The 7,638-nt window shown below is 48.3% G+C and overlaps 1 non-coding gene across 1 annotated transcript; it reads right to left on the reverse strand.

Annotated features, from left to right (window-relative positions):
* Window positions 1-229: 229 nt before the first annotated feature.
* Window positions 230-302, reverse strand: TRNAT-UGU. The gene has a single exon. It is a non-coding gene; the product is annotated as a tRNA-Thr (tRNA).
* Between the last annotated feature and the right edge of the window lie 7,336 nt (window positions 303-7,638).

The raw sequence follows: 7,638 nt of genomic DNA on the forward strand, positions 1-7,638 counted from the left end.
TTCTCCTGCCTCAGGCTCCGAGTAGCTGGTCAGCCTCCGAGTAGCTGGGACTACAGGCGCCCGCCACCACGCCCGGCTAGTTTTTTGTATTTTTTAGTAGAGACGGGGTTTCACCATGTTAGCCAGGATGGTCCTGATCTCCTGACCTCATGATCCACCCGCCTCGGCCTCCCAAAGTGCTGGGATTACAGGCTTGAGCCACCGCGCCCGGCCAGAAAGTAAACTCGAAAGGCCCCAGCGAGATTTGAACTCGCGACCCCTGGTTTACAAGGCCAGTGCTCTAACCCCTGAGCTATAGGGCCTCACACTCTGAACTTTGCCATCAGGACTTAGCCTAGGGCTGAGCCATGATTGACAGGTTACTAGAAGCTGGTCTGAAAACCTGGGAGCCAAGGGCCAGATGGCCCCGGCCTGCAACCGCATCGCTCCCTTCCTCCCCTCTCAGAGGTGAACTTGCTCTCTGTCTGCTGTGCTTTCCTGAAAGCCCCCGACCCTGGACTGAAAACATCTGCCCAGCGTTTCTCTCATCTCCTGATCCCTCACCGCTGTTTCCGTAGGAATTACTGCCGAATGCAAACGTGAGTTCTGTGTAAACTCACCTCTGTTCCCCGCCCCCCCGTTCACTCAATGAGCATCTATTACATACCTGTTGGGGCTGGCCCCGGGAATCATGGCACATCTCGGGAGGACCCAGCCTTACCAAGGCCCCTTTGTCTGTACTGCAGCTGTTTCCTGGCCAGATTCTGCCCTGTGCGTGTGCTAAGCCTGGGCATTTCCCTTCAGCCTCTAAGATGTACATCGCTCCAGGCCCTCCGGGTCTAAGACCTGTCACTTGCAAGTCACTGAGAGTGCTTTCTCCCTCAGGAGTTTGTACCCTACCTCTGATCTGGGATGTGGAATAAGAGGCTGCCTGTATCCTGAGGAAAGGGATCTCGGGCCCTGGCCAAAACTCTGGAAAAATATTCTCAGGGTATCCCCAGGTTCCTGTTGGTCGCCTGTGGTCCCTTGAGGGCAGCCCTGACCTAGGCCAGGGCCCGCACAGGTATTTGGGAGGTGCAGATGGGGGCTTGCGATGGCCAGCCCTGGCTGGGACATGGGAGTTGGAGAAGGATCTGTGCCTGAGGAACTGGCTGCTTGCAGGGACAGTGGTGCCGGTGGTCCTTTTTTTAGACTGAGTTTTGCTCTTGTTGCCCAGGCTGGAGTATAGCGGCAAGATCTTGGCTCACTGCAACCTCCTCCTTCAGGGTTCAAGCGATTCTCCTGCCTCAGCCTCCTGAGTAGCTGGGATTGCAGGCATGTGCCAACATGCCCAGTTAATCTTTCTATTTTTGGTAGAGACAGATTTTTACCATGTTAGCAAGGCTGGTCTCGAACTCCTGACCTCAGGTGATCCACCTGCCTTGGCCTCCCAAAGTGCTGGGATTACAGGTGTGAGCCACCGTGCCCGGCCAGTGCTGGTGTTTTAAATCATTCATTCAGTGTCTACCACACACTAGGCACGAGATGAAGTGCCTTCCCCATGAGCCCTGCCATTTAATCCTCATAGGGATCCTGTGAGGTAGAAATGATTCCATTTTGCAGGTAAGAAAGTGAGGTTCAGAGAGTCTAAGTAACTTGCCCAGCTCTGAAGAACGCACCTGTCTTCTTGAGTCACCCCACCTCACAGGGCTGGTTCGTGTCTCTCCCTAACGGTGCTCTCCAGAATCAGCCTCTCCTGGAGAAGTCAACAAGGACACTCCACACAGCTCCACCCACTGCTCCACCCTCCGTCAGGCTGCTCTAGCTGCTTTTACCTCCAGGCTTCTCTGCTTGCCTGCCTCTAGTTAATTTCTTCTATCATTGCCAGAGTGAGAACCCTCAAATCCAAATCCCTCAAGTAAGCAAGCGAGAAACAGCAAGAAAGAGGAAAACTGAGCGCAGAGGATACTTGGGAGTTGAAATGTGGGGTATACCAGATTTCCCTGGCCACAAGGCTGAGACTTCTGTTGCCTTACGTACCTGGGAAATTTCAGCAGCTTATGCAGCTTGAAGGCTCTTGGTAAAGAGCCTTAGCATTGGGCGAACCCAAGGTTAGAACAGGGAGTCACTAGTGAAGATGCTGGCGACTTCGGTAAAACATGACTGCCCATGATTTGGAAACAGAAGTTAAAGACTATTTGAAAAAGGTCCCCAAATCTCTGCTTAAGGAAGAAAGTCTTTATAAGGACTTGGGCAAGTAGTCACATGAAAGAAGGGTTAGAGGGGCCTCTTTTGGTTATTTATTTATTTATTTATTTATTTATTTATGGAATCTCGCTCTGTCCTCCAGGCTGGAGTGCAGTGGCATGATCTTGGCTCACTGCAACCTCCACCTCTGGGGTTCAAGCGATTCTTCTGCCTCAGCCTCCTGAGTAGCTGGGATTACAGGTGCCCACCACCACACCCAGTTAATTTTTATGTCTTTAGTAGAGACGGAGTTTCAGCATGTTGGCCAGGCTGATCTCAAACTCCTGACCTCAAATGATCCGCCCGCCTCAGCCTCCCAAAGTGCTGGGATTACAGACGTGAGCCCCTGAGCCCGGTCTTGGTTATTTTTTGACTGAAGATTTGAGAGGGATTTTGAAGAGAAATAACCCTTCCCCACACTCCCCAAAAGACAGGCTATCAACATTTTCTAGTCCTGCCTTTCTCACCATTTGGCTAGTGACCTCAGAACAAGCTCTCTGTCTCTTGGGGCCTCAGCTTCCTATTCTGCATATGTCTAGATACTCTCTAAAAGCCCTACATTCTCTAAGATTGAGAGACTCTCTCTTTTGGAACTTATAATTCATCCCTATTGTGACTGAAATGCTAGACCCATAGCTGTAACGTTTTCAATAGAAAATAATGTTAAATTAAAACAAATAATTTGAACTCTGATGCACAAACTAGAAGATCAACAGGATAATACAGCCTGACAGTAACTTCTAATTTAGACAGAGATGTGTGAAATCAAGAAATGCTGAACATCATTTCAAAATACTGTAATAGTTCAAGGTTGAGGCTACCCAGTTCTCTGCATGCCTGTGTGCGTGTTTTAAAGCTCTAATATTATATACTTCAGCTGTTCTTATTCAAAGAGAGCTGGCATCATGTGTAGAATTGGGAGTCATTGTACTCAGTGTATAAACGGAAAGAGATCAGCCCAGGGGACGAAGCTTTCATGCTTATTTATGAGAAAATGCTGTTTAACTAACCTTGAAGTAAAATCTTCTGAAAAAAGAAAATCTTTCTTGTGCGTTGCCGAGGCCTTTCCCCATGAAACACACACACATACACACACACACACACACAAAGAGATTTTTTTAAAAAGGTTTGGCAGGGCATGGTGGCTCATGCCTGTAATTCCAGCACTTTGGGAGTCTAAGATGGGTGGATCATGAGGTCAGGAGTTCGAGACCAACATAGTGAAATCCTGTCTCTACTAAAAGTACAAAAGTTAGCCGGGCGTGGTGGCGGGCGCCTGTAATCCCAGCTACTCGGGAGGCTGAGGCAGGAGAATTGCTTGAACCCGGGAGGCGGAGGTTGCAGTGAGCCAAGATCACGCCATTGCACACCAACCCTGGCTGTCTGCAAGCCAAGAAATGAGCCTTCATCAGACAACAGACCTACTGGTACCTTGATCTTGGACTTCCAGCCTCCAGAACTGTGATAAATACATGTTGGTTATTGATGGCAATTTGGTATAGCAGTTCAAACTGACTAAGATACCTCCTTCTTCTTCTTCTTTTTTTTTTTTTGAGAAGGAGTCTTACTCTGTTGCCCAGGCTGGAGTTCAGCGGCGCCATGTCAGCTCACTGCAAACTCCGCCCTCCAGGTTCAAGCAAAACTCCTGTCTCAGCCTCTCGCACAGCTGGGACTAAAACCACGCCTGGCTAATTTTTGTATTTTTAGTAGAGATGGGGTTTCACCTTGTTGGTCAGGCTGGTCTTGAATATGGCTAGACTCCGTCTCAAAAAAAAAATAAAGGGTTTATGTGTAAAGAATCATTTCTTTTCGTCTAATCAGGTACATATTTGAACTTGAAACTATAAAGGGGTCATGCTGATTAAAGTGGTTGTAGAGGGGGGTGGGGAGATCCTGCGGACTTGATCCTTGTGTCCAGAAAACCCTTGGCAGAGATCCTTCAGGGAAAGTTCCCCAAAGATGTTTCTTAGAGGCTTGGGAGGGTCTGAGCGCACCCACAATACCGGTCAAACCACATTCTCAAAAGCCTCCTATACTAACAGTCCTTTCCAGTGAGTTCTCCTAACTTCATGCTGGTAGCAACAAGTGAATAGAGCCAGGGTCTGCGAACTGGAAAGGGACTTAGAAATCCTTTAAGTCAAGCCCTTAATTTATAAATGAAGAAACAAAGGACCAGAGAGGCATGGGGAGAGCCTGAGAGGCCAGGGTGGGCCTGGACCCAGCGCTCCTCTCATCTCAGCGAAGTGGACTGAGCATTGGGGCTGAGCAGGGGCTTCTGACCAATGCATCCATCATTCTCATGAAGATTCCCGGCATCTTCTACTGGGCACAAGGCCTGTGCTTCTGTCATCAGAGACAAGGCATAGAGTGCAAGTTCCTTGAGAGGGAAAAGCCCAGTGACTTTGGGGTCAGTGCATGTGATGAAGCAGAAAGTTTTCTGGGGGCTCAGCATGGCAGAGGGGCAGGGAGGAGAAGGCTGAATGGAAAGGGCTGGTGTGGGCCGGAGAATGGGAAAGCTCGTGCACAGGGAATGCCTGGTTGGGAGGCAAATGTTTCTTTGCACTTTAAGCTGTAGGTACTATCTGGTTTCAGCTGGGACTGGGGATGCTAATAAATGACTATTTCCTGCAGGCTTTGCTATTCTTGTGATTTCCCTCTGCAGCTCACGACTGGATATTCTCACTTAGTCCTATCAACATGCAGATGTCATTTATCAACATGCAGATGTCATTTTCCTAATATCTTCTGCAATGGACTAAAATGTTTGTGTCCCTTCCATATTCATGTGATAAGACCCTAATCCCAATGTGATGGTATTTGAAAGGTGGACTTTTGGGAGGTGATTAGATCATGACAGTGGAGCTTTCAGGAATGGGATTAGTGCTCTTATAAGAAGAGGGCAGAGAGATTGCTGGCTGTCTCTGCCTTGTCAGGACACAGCAAGAAGGCAGCTGTCTGCAAGCCAGGATGTCAGCCTTCATCAGACAACAGACCTACTGGCACCTTGATCTTGGATTTCCAGCCTCCAGAACTGTGATAAATACAAGTTGGTTGTTTATGGAAATTTAGTATAGCAGTTCAAACTGACTAAGATACCTTCTTCTTTTTTTTTTTTTTTTGAGACGGAGTCTTGCTCTGTTGCCCAGGCTGGAGTGCAGTGGTGTGATCTCGGCTCACTGTAAACTTCGCCTTCCGGGTTCAAGCAATTCTCCTATCTCAGCCTCTTGAGTAGCTGGCACTCAAGGTGCCTGCTACCATGCCTGGCTAATTTTTGTATTTTTAGTAGACATGGGGTTTCTCCTTGTTGGACAGACTGGTCTTGAACTCCTGACCTCAGATGATCCACCCGCCTTGGCTTCCCAAAGTGCTGGGATTACAGGCATGAACCATCACACCCGGTCACTTTCTTCTTTTTTTTAAAGCCCAATTTCTAGTTGGAAAACCTGAGACTCAGAGAGGTGAAATGTCTTGTACAAGGCCCTACAGCTGATGTGTGTGGACTATGGTCCTGAACTTTCATCTGCTTACTCTCAGCCTAGTGGATTCTACTTTCTTGCCTTTAACACCATGCATGCCCTTGACTCATAGAGAATGCTGGTAGAAGAGGATGAGCTCATCCTGTTCTCTGTTTCCACTTGATAAACAGATGCTCCTTGAGGCCATGACAGAATCATACAATAGTCAGCAGCTTTTCTAGGGGCCTGCATGGGCCACGCCTTGCAAAAGATTCAAAGCCACTTAGAACTAAGTGCATCATCTTGAGAATCTTTGTCTAAGGGATTATTTCTTACAACACAACATCTTGAGAGACAGAGAGGGGTGCCCAAAAGCCCATGGCTTGGTAAACTGGGCTTGCTCTGGGTGACAGGGTGAGTTCCTTCAACAATTAGCTCCTCTTTTTTTCTTTCTTCTTCTTCTTTTTTTTTAAATTTGTGAAATAAAGAGAGGAAGACCTTCCTCAGGGGGTTGTTGCTGAAAATGATGAAATAAGATAATGTATGCAAAACACCAAGCATGGGGCCTGGCACGTGAGTGTGAAACAAATGTCTGCAGGCTCCTCCCAGGGTGCCCCCTCCACTGCAGTCAAACTGAGGTCTCACTGTCTTCCAGGCACGCCCACCCTCATTGAGCCCCTATCTCAGATCTCGCCCCTTCCCCTGACTCCGATGGTCCTTCGCCCCATATCTGTCTGTTGAAGTATTACCCAGGCTTGAGAGGTACCGCTCAAATACCCCTGTGTGAGGAGACAATTGTGCTCGTTCTTTTTTACAGGACTGAACACCTCCTGCCAGACACTGAGCTGCTTTTGTATGTGTTTCTACCCAACTCTTCTTCTTGTTTGTTGGTGGAAAAGAAATGGCCATAGTTTGAACGATGGCCTTTTTTTTTTTTTTTCCCCTGAGAGGGAGTCTCCCTCTATTGACCAGGCTAGAGTGCAATGGCATGATCTTGGCTCACTGCAACCCCCACCTCCTGGGTTCAAGCGATTCTCCTGCCTAGCCTCCTGAGTAGCTGGGATTACAAGCGCACATCACCATGTCCAGCTAATTTTTTTTTTTTTTTTGAGACGGAGTCTTGCTCTGTCATCCAGGCTGAAGTGCAGTGGCGCCATCTCGGCTCACTGCAAGCTCCGCCTCCCGGGTTCACGCCATTCTCCCGCCTCAGCCTCCCGAGTTGCTGGGACCACAGGCGCCCGCCACTGCACCCGACTAATTTTTTGTATTTTTGGTAGAGACGGGGTTTCACTGTGTTAGCCAGGATGGTCTCGATCTCCTGACCTCGTGATCCTCTCGTCTCGGCCTCCCAAAGTGCTGGGATTACAGGTGTGAGCCACTGCACCCGGCCGTGTCCAGCTAATTTTTGTATTTTCAGTAGAGATGGGGTTTCACCAGTTGACCAGGCTGGTCTTGAACTCCTGACTTCAAGTGATCCACCCGCCTCAGCCTCCCAAATTGCTGGGATTACAGGCGTGAGGCACCGCGCCCAGTTAGAATGATGGCTTTTTAAATTGATGAATCATGTGACCATGGATCACTTTCTCCAGCATTTCTGTGCCTCAGTTTCCTCACCCATAAAATGAGGATAAAATGAGGATAACAATAATGACATTCCCAAGAAACTAGAATAAAATCATGTGTAAACAGCACAGCATCTGACTCAGGGTGCTCACTCCATATGTTAACGACTGTTAATTCTTATTAGGCTGTAAGTGTGGAGTCCATGTCTCACTCTTTCTTGTTGTTTGTTTTTTCAGAGATGGGGTTTCACTATATGGCCCAGGCTTGTCTTGAACTCCTGGGCTCAAGTGATCCACCTGCCTCAGCCTCCTAAAGTGCTGGGATTATAGGAGTGAGCCACCATGCCCAGCCAGTCTTACTTTTTTTATCCTTTGTAATGTTTGCGATAGGGTTAGCACATGGTGAAGGTTTATCG

The sequence above is a fragment of the Papio anubis genome, chromosome 14, assembly GCF_008728515.1.
Source record: "Papio anubis isolate 15944 chromosome 14, Panubis1.0, whole genome shotgun sequence".
NCBI classification, from domain to species: domain Eukaryota; kingdom Metazoa; phylum Chordata; class Mammalia; order Primates; family Cercopithecidae; genus Papio; species Papio anubis.